This window comes from Leptinotarsa decemlineata, unplaced genomic scaffold, assembly GCF_025532065.1.
Source record: "Leptinotarsa decemlineata unplaced genomic scaffold, Ldec_3_MD MMD2_tig00000199_RagTag_RagTag, whole genome shotgun sequence".
Classification (NCBI taxonomy): domain Eukaryota; kingdom Metazoa; phylum Arthropoda; class Insecta; order Coleoptera; family Chrysomelidae; genus Leptinotarsa; species Leptinotarsa decemlineata.
In genome coordinates this window covers 4889485-4912307 of record NW_027412544.1, presented here as the reverse complement: position 1 = coordinate 4912307, position 22823 = coordinate 4889485, and the positions used below count along the sequence as shown (strand labels likewise).

At 33.6% G+C, this 22823-nt stretch overlaps 1 protein-coding gene and 1 long non-coding RNA gene across 2 annotated transcripts in view; both read right to left on the bottom strand.

Annotated features, from left to right (window-relative positions):
• The window catches only part of mspo (M-spondin), a 593209-nt gene that overhangs the window by 346521 nt on the left and 223865 nt on the right, over window positions 1–22823 (bottom strand). The window lies entirely within an intron of this gene.
• On the bottom strand, window positions 17979–18191 carry LOC141481498 (uncharacterized). The gene is made up of 2 exons (XR_012465022.1): window positions 18114–18191; window positions 17979–18049 (listed from the first exon to the last, which is right to left on the bottom strand). It is a non-coding gene; the product is annotated as an uncharacterized lncRNA (long non-coding RNA).

The following is a 22823-nucleotide window of genomic DNA, read 5'->3' as shown; positions in this document are numbered from 1 at the left end:
TTTCAGACACAAACTGAAACAACTACTTACTTGGAAAAAAGTCCTCCTGAAACAGCTACTTACTTGAAAGAAAGTCCTCCTGAAACAGCTACTTTCAAGTAAGTAGCTACTTACTTGAAAGTAGCTGTTTCAGGAGGACTTTCTTTCAGTTTGTGTCAGAAAGTTACTTCTTTGCATGATCTACACATCCATGTATAGAGTTACTTATTTTCAAATTGATTACTTCCTTCCTTTCTTTGGAAGATTCCCTCATCCTTTTTTGTATCAAGATGGAGTAGTAGAAAGCCAAAAACTTTCATTCCCAAAAATTATTCACTCCTAAAAATATAACCCCTTCAATTCAAATGAGATTCCTCTTGGCTGGGATTCAATCAAATAGGTGAATGAATGTCATTACGATGTCATCGATGACATAAGCAGGTCAAACTTATTCCGTGACATTCAAAATCGTAATTCATGAATGAATTGTGTGTATTTTCTATAATGTTATCCAATTTAGTACTGAAGAGCCTAGAGGCAAGTGTCTTGAGGCGAAACATCGATGTATACCAGTGAGGATGACAGTATTCCATGTAAGTGCAATTTGTTACCATTCATTCAATGTAGAAATCATGTGAATGATATCTGATTTTCATTCCACAACGAATGTTTGGAATACGAACTGAGTAGAGAAAAGTATCTTCTGTATAATTCAGTGTTCATACAGAAGTATTTGTTTCGAAATATTTTTTTTCTTTCGTGTAATTCAATGTTTATATGAAAGTAGCTGTTTCAGGAGGACTTTCTTTCAGTTTGTGTCAGAAAGTTACTTCTTCGCATGATCTACACATCCATGTATAGAGTTACTTATTTTCAAATTGATTACTTCCTTTCTTTCTTTGGAAGATTCCCTCATCCTTTTTTTGTATCAAGATGGAGTAGTAGAAAGCCAAAAACTTTCTTTCCCAAAAATTATTCACTCTTAAAAATATAACCCCTTCAATTCTTATAAATGATATACTTGAAATTCGCCGAAATTCTTCAATTGAAATCCAAAACTACGATGAAGTAGTTAATGAAATATAAAGGATAATCAAAAATCATGGACAAACAGTAAACCGTCTCAGTATAATCCTGATATAAATCCTATCGAATTGATATGGTCATAACTTGAGCAATATGTAGGTGAAAAAATATTTGATATTGAGAGCGTTGAAGGCTTGTGTGACAAATTCTTAATATCGTTTTCTGAGGCTACAAAAGTAGTGATTCTGATCTCTTAGCAATTCAACATTTTCAATGACTTGAAATAGAAACGAATTTCAGGTTTTTTTTCTCTATTTCGAAAATTCAATTGAACAAACGATTCATTCCAGTTTAATAAACCCACTAACTTTATTCATACACAGTATAAAACTGTCTACCTACCTTCAATAAAATTTTTTATGCAAGAACTTTCTTCATTCGAACACATTCAAATGTAATTGTGAAAATATCAATTTGATTCACTCAATCTGTAATCATTAAACAGTACCCATTCAAGTCTTTGTACAATACCCAAAGAAAATCTAAAAATTTGTCAATAAAATGACTCTTCTGAAAATCCCACTTCCGCCTTCTGTTATTCTGAATTCCTCATGTGATTGAACATTATTTGTCTTCTAGATACTACTTGATAACAACTATCAACATTCCAGCATTATTTTTCAAGTAATTCATCTGAAAAATTAAAATAACAAAAAAAATTAAGCGTTCGATTTATGTGTACCATCAGCAAATGCGCAACTTGTGAGAATTATCATGTCTCAGTCTAGTAGGCCTTCACATCCAATATCAAGAAGGAAAGTTTCATACGTGAATGTAAAAATGAGATTTGACTGAATTCAAAGACGGAAAATAATTGTGACGTTGAGATGAAAAGAGTGCATATAATTCATTCTAATGAACATATTCCAATTTAGGTTGTAATCGCATGAATTTTAATTATTCTTTAGAACTACATGACTCTTTGAACTCAGACGTAATTTATTTAGATGTGATTTATGCGAATGTCACATTTTAATTGAATGAATTCTGCATTTCAGTTGGTGATTTGAATTGTTAACAACCATATGAAGAAATGAATAAACCAACAGGATGATTATTATCAAGTAAAAAATCCAACTTTGTTGTATGAGAATTTTTCTTCAGATGTCCAAAGGTATGGACACTAATCAGGTATGGACCTGATTAGTGTCCATACCATTGAATTTTTAACAAATTAAGTGATACATAATTCAGATTTTGATAGTCTCTTTCAGAAAATGAAAGTTAACTCAGTTAATTCAAATATCAACTCAACGACTACCACTCACAACCTAAATTTCTGATGAAAAATTGCTTTCGTGTTTGTAATTTACAGAAAAAAAATCTAACCTTTTTGTATCAATTTCATACAATTCGTCAATTGTTTTTATTATTTATATTCCATACTTGACTCCTATGTCTGGCATAATATTCCTTCAAACACGGAAAATAGTGACACCCATGCGGAACATAAGACAAAAACCATTCCCAATTTGAGATTGAGATCAACACAACATGAATTAATTTTTCAGGCGCGGTACGAAGTTTGCCGGATAAGCTAGTTATGAAATGAAATGTAGTTGCAATGAAATGTTAGCTACTTCCATCTCTCCTTCTATTCCGTTCTTGCTTTCCCATCCTGACTCTCCCACTTTCTCCCTCTCCTGCCTTCTGTAATATGTATCTTTGTATGCTTTATAATAATACATTTATTTTTACATTTATTTTCCCAAAGATGATAAAACGTAAATGGGAATAGAAGAATAAAAAATTCATCCAATGTATAAAAAGCATTCTCGAGTAAATAAATATGTCCTCAAGCGAGTTTTAAAAATAGAAATATTGGCGAAACTAACTATTTCTTTGGGCAGTTTATTGAAAATACTCAAATACTCAAATATTCAGAAGATTTCGAAGATACAACATATTTACAGTAGGGAATGTGAAAATCAGCGCAATTCCTCATATTATAGCTATGGACTTGTTGTTAAGATTTTTGATTCTTTGAAAATCAGGGTACAGGATGCTTTGCTTGGGGTAAGGCAAATAATTTCTAAAATGCGTTTTTGTGCAATAAATACGTCTGGTGCTCGAGTGGAAACACCCCAGAAACATATGCCATATCGTAATCGGGAGGCTACTTGTGCATGATATAATACGAATAATTGTTCACGTAACAAAATGTTCTCGAGGTTTTGGAACATAAAACATAATGAGTTCAAGTTTGAGATCAAGTTGGGACAATGATCTTTCGAGTTTAATCCAGCGTCTATAGTAATTCCAAAAAATTCAACTGATAAAGTAGGCACAACAAGATTTCATCAGTTTTTATTGTTAGAGTTTTGCATTATTTTTGATAGTTGTGGAATAGAATTATTATTGAACTATTACTATTTCTATTGAAATAGAGAGACTTCTGATCTTACCATGAAATGAGGTTACCAACCGCAGTTGTACACTTTTGTTTCAAGGTATTTTCACATTTGTCAGAGACAAATATATTGGTGTCATCTGCATATCTAATGAAGCTGGCGGAAGATTTGATATTGTCCGTGTCATTGGTGTAAAATAAAAATGAAATTGGCCCCAAAACAGAGCCCTGGGGAACGCCCATAGAGATATTTTGATATGCAGATTTAGTGGAAGATATACTAACAAACTGTTTTCTGTGGGTCAAGAAACTTGTATCCAGTCGTATTCAGTCGAGTGAAACTCCACAAATACCATATTTGTGCAATTAAGACAATAGTACCATTCTCTAAAAATAGGGTTTAATGTAAGGAAATTGTTGAATATTTTGTTTTTTTCCATTTGTTTTTTGCTTCGACAAATGTGGTTTCTCGGTACTGTACATGAACGCATGGTTACCAGACACCACATATATTTAGTTTCACATGTGGAAAAAGAACTCTGACGTCACCAAACTATCTCAATCTTTTGAAAAATTTTATGAGAGATATCACTTCAAGAGATGACACTTTCCGTCTAATTCATTTGAATCAATTTGAATAGTTCTGCGATTCCTCATATCACGTTGTGAAAATCGTTTCAAAGAGAATATTCAATTTTGTAAAGCAGATAGAGCTAGTGTTGACATGCTGTGGAATACAGCCATTTACTCAGAAAATATTACTGAAACTATAGGAACCTCTACATTGGTAAATGATACAATAAAATTCCCAGACACTTTCCAGAGTCTAAGAGAAACAAAGTATCGCCTGAGATGTACGAATAAAAAAAGTTGTCTTATCCCAAAATGTCTATATTTTCCATAAATCACTATATTTTAATGAGATTTATTTATGTTTGACAAAACAAAAATTCAGTTTTATGGAGTTATGTTAGATCGTTTTCTGGTGATATCTGATCGGTTATCAAAACTGTTGACATTGGGGATTCTGTGTTTTGCACCTCAATATGAATATGAACTCTTTTTTCAACACGCTTTTATTAGCTTTCATTGTATGTTTGTTTGTTTGTAACGGACTTCTTCGGACTCGATTTTGATTAACTTCAAACGGACAAATGTATTTTTAACTTTGTTCACTCATCAAGAATCGGTGACAATACAATATTTTTATAAGATTACCTCATTATCCTCCTGATTAGGATCGCTAGGATAAAATGATTTCCTCACACCGTCTCTGTGTGAGAGCAAGTGATACAACCACAGTGTCTGCGTATAAAGATATATATTTTATATTAAAACAAATGGGCTTAAAATAGCAAGCCAAATCAAAAAGTGGAAAATGAATCATAGTTTGAAAAACTAAAAAAAACACGATGTTCGACACTTATGACTCAGTCATAAACTTCACACGTTTAAAAAAATCTGTTTCTGTTTAAAATATGTTTTCCGTTAACCAGCTGTTGCACCCCTAGGAACGACAACTCTCAGAAGTCGAAACTTGCCCGATCTAAGGACTAACGAGGTCTTACCTTTTAACGTGTGATTCCTAACACGGGTTGGACGAAAGCAAGTGAAAATCGGTCGTTCAGCCTGGGGCTTGAACCAGCGACCATCATGGCGGTCGATTTGAGTGAGTGAACAAAGTACCCACGTTGAATCGACCGGTTACCGTCCGTCACACGTTTGAGGGTTATTTTCGCTGAAGAAGTATTCATGAGTGAAACAAGTTTATTCTAGTCGAAGACGTGACAAGATAATTTTCTCGATTTGTTCCATGTGATGGAGTTTTTGAAAACAATTGTATTCTCAGATGAGTCAAGATTCACCAATCTTGGTTTCTTTAATAGACAGAATACCCGATATTGAGCACAAGAAAATCAGAATTTGTTTCGGCAGGGAAATTTCCAAGAACGTTTTGGATTCAATGTCTGGCTGGGAATAGTAGGGGTTAGGATAATTGGCCCCATAATATTTGATGGTCATTATTGTGGTGATAGATACCTAGGTTTTCTCAGAAATGAAATTGAATTGAATGGATTGGAACACATGGTCCTATTAGGGGTGGCCTGCTAGATCACCCGACTTAACGCCGTTGAACTTTTTCATTTGGGGGGATTGAAAAATATTGTCTACGCAACTTCCCCAACTACCCTCGAGGACCTGGAAGTACGAGTAAGACAAGCCAATCAGAATATAACTCCTCAACAATTTGCCAGTGTGATTCAAAATACCGCGAAACGGTATGCCTGGATTTGTGTATTTTAAAAAAGTTCTGTTTCCTTAATTAATTACAATATGAGAAAATGAGTATCTAAGTTTTATTCCATACAATGATGTTGATTCGTTGTGTTGACTTTATTGAAATAATATTAATTATTTTCACGTTCATGTCCCTCTAGATCGAAAAATAAACCGAGCGTCTTAACACTTATAATATCAAGTATGGGGTATTATTGGATTCAGAAAATTATGTAGATTTCAAAAATGTAATAATATACAGGGTGTTATATTTGAAAATTAAACGTTGATAAGAATTTCGGAAAAACCGGAAGTTGAAAAAAATCTCACATTACGTCAAAAAGTGCCTCTTTGTAAGCATAATCAATATTAACAGTTCTGTAAAAAAGGTGAAAGAATAAAGAAACAAAGGGGGGTGTACCATAAGTCTGTGTCACATGGTATTTACGTTTCTTGATGAGTGAGTGGAGCGTATGTTTATTGTGAAGTGTTTTAGTGTGTTCTAGGCTTAGCTTCGTTATTGCCTCGAGTGTTCTCAATGAGTTGGAAGTTTGAATGATCGCTTTTCCCTGCATTTTCATGTGCTTTCCATATGGCATACAGTTCTGAGAACTTAGTGCTTTCTGCTGGTAGTTTGAAAAAGTGATTGGAGTTAGGATTGGTGAATACTGCCCCTACTCCTTCTTCTGATTTGGATTCATCGGTGTATATTGGGATTCAGTTTTCGAATTGCTGCAAAATCTGTTGAAAAGATGAGTTAATCAGCCTATGGTTGATGTTATTTTTATCCAATTGTACTAGCCCTCTCTCAATTTCAATGCTTGGTATGGTCCATGGAGGTGGATTACGAATGTTTGAGGTGTTGAAAATTTCAGGTTGATTCAGCTGTAAACTGAAAAGGAATCAATTGCGTCTCTCGTACTACTCTCTTCCGTTTTGCAAATGTACTTCTGAATCTTTGGGCTGTAACGTAATGAAAAACAGGGTTCTCTAGGTTGGATTTAATTGCAGCAGCATATGTGAGGCTGAGCTGTTTTTTTTTTGGATGTTTAATGGAGGTTTTTCTGACTTACAGTATAAACTCTCAACCGGACTTGTGAGAAATGCTCCAAGAGCAATTCTGATAGCACGATTTTGGTGTCCACTTTTTTCAGGATCCCGTTTTTGATCCAGTATTGATCTAGTTAAAGATCTATACATCAGGATTAATATATATATATATATATATATATATATATATATATATATATATATATATATATATATATATATATATGTATCTGCATTCCATGATATAGATTGAATAGCTCTCATTATGTTGAGACTCCTCTGACACGTCATTTTGATGTATTTATGTTTTTGATCAAATATCATACCCTGAAATTTTGTATGTTTGACATACTGAATATCTTTGTTGTTGAGTTGTAATTGAAGCAGATTTTGTTTGGGTCGTTTACTAAGTGAATAAAGGTCGTCTTGCTCTCAGGCCCTGATAATGCTGACTATTCTTGTAGTTTATAAATCAATTTTTGTATATCGGTGAATCGTTTTGGAATTTTTGCTCTTGCCAAAGACAACTAGATCATCTATGTGACAACAACCTAAACTATTATATGGGCATTTTCATTTTTTTGTCTCCTACTAAAATATTGTTCAACTTTATAATCGAAATAATTCAACAAATGGAAGCAGATCCTAATAAGAGTGAGGAAGACCTTTCTGAAATTTTACTTTGTTCTGATGAAAAAAAATCTCATATTATTTGATACACAAAATTTATGAATTCGGGAAATTACTGACTAGTTGACCTTCATTTTGAAATACCTTATTACATACAGAGAAATTTTTGGAAGATGTTTAGTTTGCTTTTTAATGAACCCACGGAGATTTTTTCCATTTGAGGAAAATGCATGATTTTTTGAAAGGATATTCAAGTATATTTTTTTATTAACTGAGAAAGGCATGAAATTGAATGAATATCAAAGTAACATTATTGTAATTTTGCAACTCCGACATTTTCCTGTATTCTTCTGAATAAACACATCAAGAAATATTCAAAAAAATAAATGAAGTGTAATTCAATAATTGACCTGAAGATTTTGTATTATTGAACATAGAAATGATACAGACCAACTGAATTCCTGGGAAGTTATCTAGTGATATTTTTGACGAATTTCTGATTTCAGATCTTATGCAATTCTCGTAGAATTATATTTCATTCATATCAAGTCCGGATATGGATCCATTATTTTCTGAGAGCAAACTCACTGATACTGCGAAGATGGGTGTGAATGTTATTCGCAAACAAGCGTTTTCCACTGACATCTGATGTATCCAACCGCCCAGGGCGTTCTCTTGTTTATGTCGATAGGTCACAGAGTGGTTTTCAAGAAAAACACCAGAACGATGTTGGAAACAAGGGACAATCTGTTGATAATAAGTTGTTGGTGTTACATACATGCACAAAAGTGGATGCAGAAATGGATGATTTCAAAATGATTTCACTTTCTGAAAACGTCAATATTTCTTTGTGATATGCAGGGTGTTAATTTTATTGTTAATTTTAAAATTATTAACGTAACCAAAATGAAAGTATAGCCTACTACACTGGACCTACCAAGAAACACCGCAGACAGAACTCTTTTAACCTACCATACGTCTCATAAGTGTGGTACGTTGAATCACGAAGCATTGCTGAAATAAAAGGACAGTTTTGTGCCAACTCTTGTTCGGCGGTTGATGTCAAAGCTTGACTTTGCAACGAACTGCCTTGGCGACCCTCGTTTATCATTGATAGTCTTGAATTTAGCTTTCTATCGATCCCGTAGATGGCGTTCGTAAGGAAAAATATCAATTTTGATCTTGTAATGATACCAGGTGATTTGGGCTGATTTAGGATTCTTCCTCAACTCCAAATGCAGGCAGTTGAACTCTATTGGGATACAGTGTTATTTACGATCAACTCGAATAATATTGAGTAACTATTTATGAAAAATATCGAGTGCACTTCATGCATCAGAAAATAAAAGTGGAAATCGGTGTTGGAGAAACTGTAATAGATCGAACTAGTGTTTCGGTGTAATAGATTGAACTATCGACTTTTTGTGTATGCCACAGATAGTGAGGACCGTCATAAAACGTACATTTTATATGGGACCTATTACCACAACCCTCAAGATACTTCCGAGCAAGACTCAAAAGCTTTTAACCCAGGACCCTTTATATTTCAGAATCACCATTTTTATACAAAATAGGTGACAAACGGCGAATGAAAATATCCAAACCCTCTCGCATGTACATCGTCTTCATTATAAAGCTTATGGATCAATGTGTCCCGAAAGACCCGAGACGGTTTCCTTTTAAATCGAGCGTTCTAACTTTATATTAGAAACACTAATCTACATATCAATGGATATTCAAATGAGTTTGAACAATACTTGGAGATTGAGATTATAATTTCCTTTTGAACGTTCTCGTTAGCGAAGGGAAAAAGTTGAAGTTGTTTTTATTAGATGAGATATAATTGCAAAGCTACGTCGTTTTTGGATAGAAATTCAAATTGAATGGAAATCTTTTCAGTGAGGGCAAAAAGGGTGAATATTTGTGATTACAACTTTGATTGCAATATCCCTACTAATATTATAAATGCGAATGTAAGTTTGTTTGCTACGGTGTTACGGTTTCACGTGTACACATTAAGTTTTGTACCCATGTTCTTGGAGGTATTAGAAGTAACATAGGATACTTTTCATTAAAAAAAAATTATATAAGATAAAAAAATTATTTGTCAAAAAATCTCAAAATCTAGCTACTTTAACGTAATATAGTTCTCATATTGATTCATTTCTATTGTACTGACACTCATTGAATAACATAAATGAGAGCGAAGCCGCGGGTAAAAGCTAGTTTCATACAATGTGTGAGTCACACCAAGCTTCGATTGAAAGTTTGAGGTGAAGAAGTGAAGTTATGAGAAAAAGTCAACCTAATGAGTATCTGCGTTCTTTTTATTGGAATATCACATGTATATCCATATCTGGCAGCGATTGAAAAAATACTACATGACGAGAAAATCAGGACACATTTCCCAGGGAAAGATTCAGAAAGTTGTACTACAATGCCAAATACTAATGCAACCATGTTTTTTGAACCAGTCACTACGGATGAACTAAAAACAGTTATAGCCTCTTTAGACAATAAGAAAAGCACAGGACATGATGAAGTATCCACAAGAATAATCAAAGAATGCATGGATATATTATCTGAAGTTATAGGATATATTTTAAACTTATGTATTTCCTTTGGAGAATATCCTGACCTGCTTAAAATTGCGGTCCTTGTCCGTCTACTAAAAAATGGTATTCAAGGAAACCTAAATCAGCTTAATGTCTTTCCTAACAAATGGATATTTCCAGGTGAAAAAGAATGATATAATGTCCGATAAATTTCTTGTAACAATTGGGACACCTCAAGCCAGTGTACTCGATCCACTAATTTTTCTATTATATATGAATGATCTACCTAATAATATAAGTAATGGTGCGATATATCTTTACGCAGATGACACTTCCATTATCCTTTCAAGTAAAACAACAGAAGAAATGCATAATCTTGTAAACTCATTCCTACACGAATTTGATAACTGGTATTACAGGAATAGACTAATAGTTAACCTGAGAAAAAATGTCTGCATGGAATTTGCAAATTTATCTCGAAGCCTACATGATTTCAATTTCATTTTCCGGAATGAATCCTTGGCATTATTGAGCTCAACAAAGTTCTTAAGAACAATAATGGACTCACATTTCACTTGGCAAGAACATATATAGTTCACATTCAAGAAATTGAACCAATCGTGTTATTTCATTAAACCCCTTGAGAATAAATTAGATACTAGGGTACTGATATCAGTTTATTTCGCTAAGTTTCAGTCCATTATTCACAACAACATTGCTGTCTGGTGTTTAGCAACTGAGGTGGACAGAATTTTCATAAAACAAAAAGCATTACTGAGGCTAATTTTCAATTTAGGTTACAGAACGTCATGTAAAGAGATTTTTCGTCAAAATATAATACTAACTGTTGCCTGTTTGTTCATTCTAACAACATTGACGTATATCCATGAAAATAGAAGACAACTAGAGTCGAGATCGGAAGTCCATAATTATCATACTAGGAATAACCATATGCTCATCACCTAAAAACACCATCACGCAAAGTATAAAAAGTATCCTATGTTTGCTGGTATCCTCCGTCTCTTTAATATACCGCCACGCGATATGAAGACACTGCCACCTCAAGTTTTTAAAAAACAGTTCAAAGTGTTTCTATCAGAAAAAGGTTTCTACACAGTAGATGAATTCATATTTGAAGTTGGTAATGTCAGATCACTCTCATTGTAACGTATATATCGTAACATTTTGTTTATTTATCTATTTCTATTTTTTATTATATTTCAATATGTATGTGTTTGTTTTACAATGTGTGTCACATTATTTTTTATTCATATGACATCTTATAATATTACACATTTATATTATACCTGACAAATATGACTTGTCCCATCTACATAATGTAGCACAAAGATAAATCTATCTATATATCTATTTTCAAAAGTTCTGCGGAAAATATTCTCAAAAAGCGGATTTATTTATCTGTTCTCCTTTTCTATGCATAGTCAGTTGAAAAAACAAATTTTCTATGATACCTATTTATGAAACTTGAAATTTCTAATGAAAGCTCGATGCATGCACTATGGGTATAATAGTAATGAGAAGTGATAAAAGTGAAAAGTGATAGAATAAACATTACAAATCAGAGAGGTGGTTGAATTTACAGGTGAATTGAAATACTTGAAATGGAATGATTTGATAGACGAAAAAAAATTCGACAACTGAAAATTTTTCTTTATTCTTTGAAGAAATGAAGTACCTACCAATGAGGCAAACATATTCTTCAGAACATTTTCATTCATGATTCAGCTGAATAGAAACAATGCGAATATCTCAAAAAAACTCAACTGCCAAAATACAATACACACGAATAATCATAAAATCAAAACCATACAGATATAATATCAACATTAACTAAATCATAAAAGGAAACTATATAAATTTTCACAAAAAAATACTCGATCTAAAGTTACAGAACGCAGTAACATAACAACTTCATAGGACAATCCAACTACACATGGATATGAACTGAAGAAAGTGGTGAGATATTTTCAGAGAATGGAAGTGATGAGAATAATAGATCAGATTTTTGACCTACTCAATGCAAACAAAGTAAAACGATCCTAGACAATGACAAAATATTATTTCAGTGAAGTTTATAGACACGTTTACGTTCAGGAGAAATGTATAAGAAAAAAATAAACTTCCATGCAAAAATTATCTTGTGAATTTTTGATGATAAAATGAGCCTTCCTGTCCTAAAGTCAACTTTGATGAAGGAAGATTATTTGATTGATGAAAGCGATCATATACATTCTGATTTGAAACATTGAAACAGGAAACATCTCAATGGGGCTCCAATAAAAAACTTCAATGCATTCTATGGTGAGACTTTATATTGTGATATTTGTGACATTTTTCCAATCAATTCTTGTATCATCTCAAATGTGTATATGGGTAAATAGATATATATGTATATTTGTATATGTATTCGTATGTTGCGTCTAGGTGTATAATTGAAAGGGTTAACATAGGATATCTATCTGTCTTCTAGAACTGAATTAGTCGGGTCGGAAATCTGTAAGATTACCTGGTAACGAATTTTTTTCTACATTCTTTCTTCTTCTTCCTTTCTTGTCATTTTGAGAATGTGAAAAACATGTATTCAACCGAAGCTCGAGTATTTCGAACAGAAATAAGAAATATTGAATAAGAAACGTGACAAAACAGAGTTATATTCAATAGCTCTCTGATAATACGTATTATCACCAGTTCACAGAAAATGTTTGCAACTGATGTTTGCGATGTATTGAATATTTGAAGTGTCAAAATGATATATAATAACTTTTTTTTGTGTAATTGATGACTTGTCTATTTTTTCGAAATCCATGATCACTTTGATGAATTGAATGTTCAATTTTGTCTAATTTCAACTAGTTATTTTATTTTTACGACCGGTTTCGGATTTTATACCATTGTTAAGTAAACTAGACAAAAGTCTTTTTATTCCTTTCATCAAAGTTATAAAATAACAATTCCCAAAAAAATATAAAAAACGTCTTTCAGTTGATGGTCATGAGAATAAAATTAATAATCCATTTTGAAAGAAACCTTAATAACTGGTCTGTTCTGCATTTCTGAAATGTCTTCAATATGGACTTAAAATACTTCCATCTTGATGACTATCATTTTTCATCTCAAAATATTTGTTAATTTTCTGTTTACTCTAATATTAAGATGGAACATTCTCTTTTCCATTTTGAATACATTAGTAGGAATATAGAGATTTTATTGATTGGAAAAATACAAATCATCCTTAGTTCGGGGAAAATCAACCCTGAAAGAAATATCCCAAGAAAACACTTTTCCCACACCAGAACAAACCTATATCTCTCGACGCCCGGTTTGCTAACCAAGAAAAGTATCATCAGGAGATCACAAAAACTGATGACTATTATGGACTACCATATCTATAAAAAAATCGTAAATAATACTACCAAAGGAACTACTTCCAGATGGCGATCATGATTACGTTATTTATTTATAAGTCACCTAATAAAAAATCAATTGAATAGAACTGGCATGATGAAAATCCATATTAAAAAAACTAATAAATACAGTTTATTGTATGATTTTCACAATAAGGGTTTTATAAAAACCGCGACACGTGTTTCGCTATACAATAGCTCCTTCAAACATAAACTTGAGCATATGCTTGAAGAAGCTATTGTATAGCGAAACACGTGTCGCGGTTTTTGTAAAACCCTACTAGTGAAAATCATACAATAAACTGTATTGATTAGTTTTTTTTTAAATAAAAAAATATTTTCTACATTTTTGAAGTTGTTTTTTTTTGTCCGTTATTGTACGGAAATTAACCATGGTTTTTTCAACGTTTTGGATCAATCAGCAGAAATAAGGATTTTTATTGATTGAAAAAAGTATGTATTTATATCAGCTTCAAAAAACTGACCCGATATCAGACCTATTTATGTATACCAAAAATTCGAATCATGCAAAGAAAGTATTTATGATATACCATAACAAACGTCATTGAAACCACAATCAAATAATTATATCATTATTTATTAATAAATCATTTTCATGAGCATCTCAATACGAACACAATCATTTAGAACTTTTTTGATCCGTCTCCAGACTTACGGAAACCATCATATTTTGCATTTACAATTTTCACTAACAAAAATTATTATTTTGATGACTAAGCCAAATAAAAGTTCAGATCTTACATCGCGTTTCGAAATGAATGGTTTGTTCATTTCCAAGAATGTCCCATATATGCCAAATTGTCAAATTCACACACTACGCATTGGAGATAAAATCAAATACCATTAAATTTCTGATTCGAATTTGCCATTGCCATAAAATATAATCGTTCCAAGAGTCCTAGTTGGACGTGAGTGCCGCATTGCTATTATAAACGATGCGACGCGTCGAAATACACCAATTTTATTTCGTATCTCGAGTGATTTGTCCAAACATATTCCACCTCGAGAGTTATTCCCTATTCAAAACAAGTATTCATACCAAGATATTTCATTCATACAAGGTATGAATATGTATTCTGATCCATTTTATGAATTCAACTGCGATATTCGTCATTCATATCACAGTGGTAAAACTTAATTGACAATTGTATTTGAGGAAAATGACGAAATCGGGATGCAATCACTTTTCTAGCTAACTACAAGGCGGATATTTGATTATATTTCTCACGAAGACATGATTTTCGGCGGAGTGATTCCTCATCAGTGGCAAGTCATACCGGGAGAGTATGACAGACGTCCAACATCCTGCATAGGTACATCTGTATAGGACAGTAACGAGATATTCAATTTTCGAATTTTGACGAAAATAATGGGTTTCCCAGTGTATTCATTCCTAGTGTATTCATCTCGACATACTCAGAAAGCTCTTGTTGAATCATTTGTACCTTATTAGGAAGCTATTCATGGAATGGAGTTCACACAACATCATCGTGATTGATTGTTCAGATTCAGGATCTAAGAGAAAAGTTTGAAAGTATTGAAATTGTAGGAGCATTGAAAATTGTAGGGAAGTGAGAAATTGACTATAAAAGTCAACATTTCTTATGAGCACCAGGTCGAGTATCTGGTTAGTTTGAAATACTGAGCTGGTTTCTGTACGAGGTTGCTAGAAAAGGGTTTCAATTTCCTCCTCCACAAATTTCATCTCATCTATTTCAATATATTTCCCTCCGCTATCCCTATACATTTTCAATCGGGTATCCATAATAGTAATTCACGTCATTCTCCTAAAGCGTGTTTATAGTCTCCGTCGTTTTCTCCTTCACAGCTTTCAGTACATCAAATCTGTTTAAAGTATGTTTTTCCGTTAACCAGCTGTCGCACCCCTACGAACGACAAGCCTCAGAAGTCGAAACTTGTGCGAGCTGAGGATTTTAACGAGGTCTTATCTTTTAACGTGTGATTCCTAACACTGGTTGGACGATAGCAAGTGAAAATTGATCATTCAGACTAGGGTTTGAACCACCGACCAACACGGCAGTCAATTCGAGTGAGTGAACAAAGGTCCCGCTGCCTGGCTACCGACCGACCTCGCTGATTTCCTTCAATAATGCCTTCACTTCCAGGAACATACGGAGCTGAATGTGGCGACTTGGGACGATGTTCCATTACCAAGTGATCAGTGCAGTGTGACCTTGATCATTGTTCTGATGAAGCGTCCATAACTTGTTCTTCCACAACTCTGGCCGCTTTCTTCCTACTCGTTTACGAAGAGTAGCTAGAACCTCAAGACGATATTTTTTTTAATGTTTGTCCTGCAAGAATCCAATTCACATCTAGAATTCTGTGAAGTCTAAAAAACAATCATGCAATAGAATAAATCTTTTCAATAGTTTCAGACGTTTCTTGATATTTTCCAACACAAACAAAGGTTCGTGATTCTTCAATTATATTATTCATAGGCCATTTATAAGCAAAACTGTTTTTTACTGCGACTAGAAATTTGTTAAGTGTTGTTCACTGGACAATATAACCCAGACTCTAAATAATTTTATCTATTATAAAATCTATGAGTTAACTTCAGTCAGACATACCAAAAATCCATAGAGATATCATGACAACAGAAAATTCATATGAACATTCTATCCAAATGAACGTTCTTCTACATTTTCGGGACGCGAACTATATCGAGTTGATAAAATTCATCAAAATATTTGGATCAGTTGAGAAATAGCTTTTGTCAATTTTCGTTTTTTGTTCGATAATTTTGTATAATATAATGCAGATGTAGGTACCCCAAGTGATACTTCCATGAATAACCCTAAAATTTTGGAACACCTTCCAACACTTTTCATTATATGATTATTTGAGATACGTTAGTTATTGGAAGATTTTCACTAGACAATTTACAAAACTGCGACAAGTAAATCATCCCCTTACAAAAATAACGCTGGCCGCCGCTGGTCTTCCTCAACTGATTGTGACTTGGCCAAGGTCGCGCTCATCTCGACTTGCGCTTCGCGATCGTTCTAGGTATCGCGTTACATTGAGAGACTTCCGGAGACTTTCCTTCAGGCTTTTAGAGACTTCCATAAACACTACCAAGATAGGTGAGAGGAAGTTCATTTGAAAGTTCGGTACGAATTGATCTAATAAGGCGATATACATTCGAATATGGGTTTCAGTTCTAGGTTTTTTTTTATTACTCTTCCCTTTATTATCGCATATAATAACTACATAGTATAAACAATGTCCTATATCTAGAAGAATTTTTTTTGAGAATCTATCTGAACAATCAGACTCTATCATGAACCACCTACTCCTTCTAAGTGTGTTTACAAACCCTGTTAAATCTTTGTGCTGCTCCAGGTTGGTATATAATAAACCACAATAAATCCATTGCCAAACAATTGCGTCATTTTCATTTTTGAATACTGTTTGAAAAATCTCTCTTGCATCACCACTATTATTGAACTTACTGAATTTCTTATTTATTTTTTCCTTGCACCATTTTCATGTATCTTTCGAAATTCCGCAATCTCGCAACCGATGTGGAATGCTATCTATTTCATTGCATTTCAAACATAAATTGGAGTCACTGATTTCATGTCTCACAGTTTTTGAACCCACCAGAGGCTATTATTATTTTTACAGAAGCTTCATCAGGGGAGTTTAGGTTACAATCACCATAAAATGACATTGCTATCAACTCATGTTCCAGAATAATTCTTAAGATCATTATCCTTCTCGGACTAAGCTGAGCTTACATAGTAGATGAAACAAAATAAAAATTTGAAAATTTTAATGAAATGTCATTTGGGTGAAATCTGTCTAATAAAAAATGTGGAGACTTACTTTCAATTGAAGTTGGAACTATTTTTGATTATATAAATACATTCAAAACTAATTCAACAAATACTATCTACTTTTTTTTTCAATATACTTATTGACATTCTTAGACATTCCAAAACCTCGGTGATTTCAAAATCAGTTGCGAATGTTTGTTTTGGATTGAATGGTCACCTTGAAATAATTTTGTGAGATACCGAAGCCATAATATTAGGCAATAAATATTTCAATAAGGTTTCTTCTATATTAGTTTCACAAGTAATTTTTCTACAAACTCAGATGGAAAAGACTAATTACAATTTTTTTTCGAGTAGGCACGTAGTACATATGCTTCTTGCTCCATTTAAATTTTTATATTTTCTAATGATTTATTCTCAAAATTTTTTTATGAGCAAATATACTACCTGAATATATTGATGTGACCAATTTTGAATTTCTTTGATCCACAACCCCATTACAGGTTTTCGAATGCAGTGTCATTTATTGAGAGGAGATTAAACTTGCATCTTTCCACGCATGGTTCACTCAAAGCATTCAAGTATCTGGATATCTGAAGATGAGCGAAAACTAACAAAAATTGTATAATTCCAAAAGGATTTGGGAAAAAATTGGTTGCTGAAGAGATGTTGTAATATAAGCCTTGAATCCATGATAATAATTGAACAATTCACACAAACATTTGTAAATGTCTATATGCGTTTCGCTAACATTTGAAGTGGGGTGGGAAAAATAAGTTCGTACACCAAGCAGAATAGTTCGGGTTAAAAAGGTTTTATTCCCAGTTGATCGGTTGTATGACAGATTGCGTTGAAAATACGACTAAGTTTCTATAAAATAAAATCATGAATATAAACAATATGCCTAAAGTTTAGCTCGATATATTACATATACCTAGACCAGGCAGAAAAGTTCAAATTAATTCCCTTTCCAAATACCGCTAAGGTTCCAGAAAAACTTATTTGCAGTTCCTGAACTTTTTACCACAATACTTTTTCAAATAAAGAAATGTGTAAGAAAAACGAGTTCTAATTATACCGAGAAAGCTACTGACATCGCCATCTCCGCGCGAATAGGCCAAGCCAAACTATGTTGATAATTCTGTCAATACAGATCCCTAATCCCTAGCATTTACACCGGAATGAAATGAAAAATAGTTAACGTCGATAACGAAAAGATGTAAACAAACATGATACAGTGAATATAAATGACAAACGAGGACAAACTAAAAACGAGAACATATTACTTTATGAAATCACGAGCGGTACGGAAGTTACGCTACACACTAACATTGAAAGAAGTTTTGAACTGAAGAAGACCAGTTCCACCTATAGTCGCCACTTTTTACCACCACCTTTTACCATGTACGACATTCTCCATGCAGAAGCTAATGGCATAAGTTCAACCTGCTGGAATATCTGGGTATAAATAGGGTTGTTAAATATTTTTTCATAATTCTAATGATTTTATAAAATTTAAAAATTTACCTGCTGTCCAAAAACTGAGATGGTGATTGGTTTACACTATCGCTCCAACAGCTCCCATTTAATATTATACTCAGGGAACTAACTAATTTAGTTATTCAATAATCATTTCTGATATTTTTTTTGAATGATGCAACTAATTTTCATTAACATGTGTCATAAAAAGTAGTTGAAGCCTTATAACTTCTATTTATTATATGCGAGCGCTTTCGATAGCTGGCTGTAGTATCATCTTCTTGGCTCTACTGAAACTAACGTTTCATCCTCTTGTTCGTTCTTTCATGCGGTTAGAACGCCTTAGTGCAGATGCTGCAGGTAAATTTGCCTGTATTTGGGTTACATCAGGTAATTTACTATGAGTTGGATTTTCGCTAGGTTCACTGTTTCTAGGAATATATATTGCATTGTGTAGTATATTGAATGTTAGGTCTTGTTGTGTTTTGATTTGTATTTGTTCTTCGAAAAGTGATTTATGACTTTTAAATTCATGGATGTTTAAGTTTTCCCAGATGTCCATACAGTTTCCTTTATTGACTTATTTTATGAGTTTTATGTTCTCTGGTGGGGAAAAGTTATGTTTGTTTTGTATGGCGTATGTTGCGAGGTTTGATTTATATATGGCTTTTGGTTATCAGTTTTTTCTTGGTTTGGCCGATATAGAATTTGTTGCAGTCCGAGCATTGTATGATGTATACTCCATTTAGGTTTTTGTCTTCTTCACATCGCGTCTTGCATTCATAAGGTTTGTTTTTGACTATTTTACGTACATGAATTTTGGTCAAATCTGATGTTGCTTGTAATAGTTTGAAAAAGTTTGCGATGTTATCACACTCGTTATTACTATCAGTAAAATTGTCCAAAGACACCACATTTGAAACTGATAACAAAAATTTCAAGGAATTGAATAGAACTTGCTGATACTTGATGAAAATCCATATTAAAAAAATAATCAATACAGTTGTACTAATCATACAATAAACTGTATTGATTAGTTTTTTTTTTTCAAATTTTAAGTAATTATAACTGCACCAATATCGCATGTCAAAACTCAAATCGCGATCAGTTCCTGAACTGACGGCGATAACCATCCCCTCATTCCCCGATTCCTATTCGTCGTCGTAAAATGACTTCAAATTTAATTTTATGACTCTTCATAAAAATCGGTTAGTAAAAATTATCCAATACGAACCTCCAATTCTACAGTTCACGTGGACTAGTTTGCAGCCGGTTCGTTTCTATGTATTGGTTGTTTTGACCTGTGAGAGTGCCACCAACTTTAAACGTGCACAGTATCGTTTACTTCGACTATACCTACTAATGTTGTATATAAGAATTGTAGCATAGTGTGTGATATCCATTTTTACCGAAGAAGCTACGGTATTAGCAAAACGCGTCTACAAATAATGTTTGTGAAAATTGTTTAATCATCATCATGAATAGTGCTACTAATATTCAAATTCTTTAAATCTGTAAAATTTTAGCGATACCCACCACAAATTTGAAAGATATTTGTGTAGTTTTATTTACGGTACCGAGATAAATTCGAAAATTTTTATTACATCCATTCCCAGATTCAAATATGTTTTTTTTGCAGACATAACATGCAGACGACGTGTATATATTTCCCCTCAATTTTAAACCCACACAACCCTTTTGTTTCAGTCTTTTTTATACGGCATTCCATATTTTCCAACCCTATGATAATTATTTTGTATACACTCCATCCCTACACACTCCCGATCCTTTTTCCTAACCAAATAAGCTTGTAAGAACTCAAATATTAATTTCCAAACCGCGGTGAGATCGCATATGGCCGGCCCGAATATCTCTTCAAATAAAGTTTCAATGTAGAACTTGGGCTGGATTCAGTGAGATATTGCCGATGAAATTGCCTCAAGCTAAATTAAATCCCGATAAATCAGTGGGAACTGGTTGGTCTTGAAAGCGAGTAGTTTGGCATTGTACACTTCTATATATGCGGGGTGTGATCTAGCTCAGAAAGCTCCTATGGAATGGTTAGAGTTTTGAGAGCAACATAAACTACTCAACGAAAGGATGAATAGGATAGAATTCATTTATTTGAAAGTACTGCAATATATTTTTTCGACGGAGATACACCAGGCACTTCATAAAATGACTTTCAGTAACGTGTCTGTTCCCAAGCATATCAAATGCTCATTTGACATCATGATGACTGATTCCAAAATACAAACATTCTTAGGGAGAATTGATTCTTGGGTTTTCGTAGCAAAAAATCCTACTTGGCTACAGTCAGCCCAGTTCTCAAATTTGTTTCAGATCTTTAATGAAATATTAAACAACTTGTTGCCGGAGATAAGCATTGATAGCGTTTAGTTATCGTATGATGTACAATAATATTGGAGACAAAATATCGAAAATATCCAAGACATAACATCCAAGATATAACATTCCAAGAATATATATTATATCTAATCCAAATGGATTCCAGGATTTCGACTGCGGGTGCACATCTTCACCGGCAGCAGGAGGTTGCATATCTCAATGAAGATCTAGAAGTGATTTCGAATTATGGTGGAACTAACCAGGTTCAATCCAATGCCACAAAAACTCAGGCATAGGTTTTCTCCAAAAAAGATAAATTAAATATCTCCGAACCGACTATAATAATGTCATGTAAGACAATTCCACTTTCTGCTTCGATAAGTTTGTTGGGGATTAAAATGGACACCATTAGGTATTGACAAAATCATATCACTGAAAGTGTGAATGCTGCTTCTCAAAAGCTTGGAACACTATTCCGAACCAGAAAACTGTACACACCCCAGCAACTTCTGATGCTTTATAAAGCTCAGGTCAAACCTTTTTTGGAGCATTGTTCACATATGTGGTGCTCCGCCTCTAAGCATACCCTGAAGCTGCTGGATTTTATCCAGAAAGGGGCCATCCGCCTGATTGGAGGGCGAACATCACTTGCAACTTTGATAGTCTGGAACATCGAAGATAGGTGGAAGATTTGTCTCTCTTCTGTAAATACTTTCACGGGAAGTGTTCAAGTGACTTGGCACATTTGATTCCATCCATTGAGTGGTACATATCAGAAATACGCAATGGACTGTGGCTGCTCATCGTTTTAACGTTCATCATAACTGTTTGAGAACTCTTTCATTCGTAGAAATGCGTTTATGTGAAATGAACTTCCTGAAAAACTTCTTCCAAAGTTCTCCAGCGATTCAAATCCAATGTGAACCGCCACTTTCGCACAGGCATCGCTCTAAGATCGCCTTAAGGGTTTTTCTGTAGAGCTTGTGTTTTGTCTCGAAGAAAATTAGTAAAAATGTATTTGCTCAAATCGTGTTTTGTAGTTATATTTAGCGCTTTGTAATTTGTAACCCAAATTTGCCATATTGTACCTTTTCTTTGACTGAAAGACCCATAATAGATTGTATTAATATGAAAAAAAATGAAACCGTTTTGAAATTAAAAAAAATAAGATGAGAGTCACTACAATTTGGATGTAATTAATTCATGCTTTTATTAAAACACTTCTCTCACACCGGTACTTCAGTCATTTTCTTTCGAGCTACGACATTTTTAATCTATTGTCCGAAAAGTGTTTTCAATATTGATACTTTATAAATATGCAATTTTCAAGTATGTAAGTGTTGCATACTTTTTCCTGAAATTTTGATACGCCTCATGAAGAGGCGTCCTTTGAAATTTACAAATAAATATAAACTGATTGCTGATGAACGATATGGATTTAGGGGGGGGGGAAATTGACAGAAGATGCCATATATAAACTTACATCACAAATTTACGATTCTTTAGACAAATAGATTCCAACAATGTGCATTTTCATCGATCTCTCGAAAGCCTTTGATACAGTGAGTCACCCCAAACTTTTAGAAGCTGGAAAACATTGGTATTCGTGAAAAGGCGTATGAACTTTTCAAAAGTTATCTGGATGATCGTGAAGGGTCAGGATAGGTGATATAATGAGTAATCCGGAAAATTTGGGCTTCGGGATACCTCAAGGAACTGTGCTAGGGCCCGTTCTTTTCACAATTCACTTGAATGAACTGCTCCTTCTTGATACAAGAGGTAAGGTCTTGAGCTTTGCGGACGACACTGCTATCCT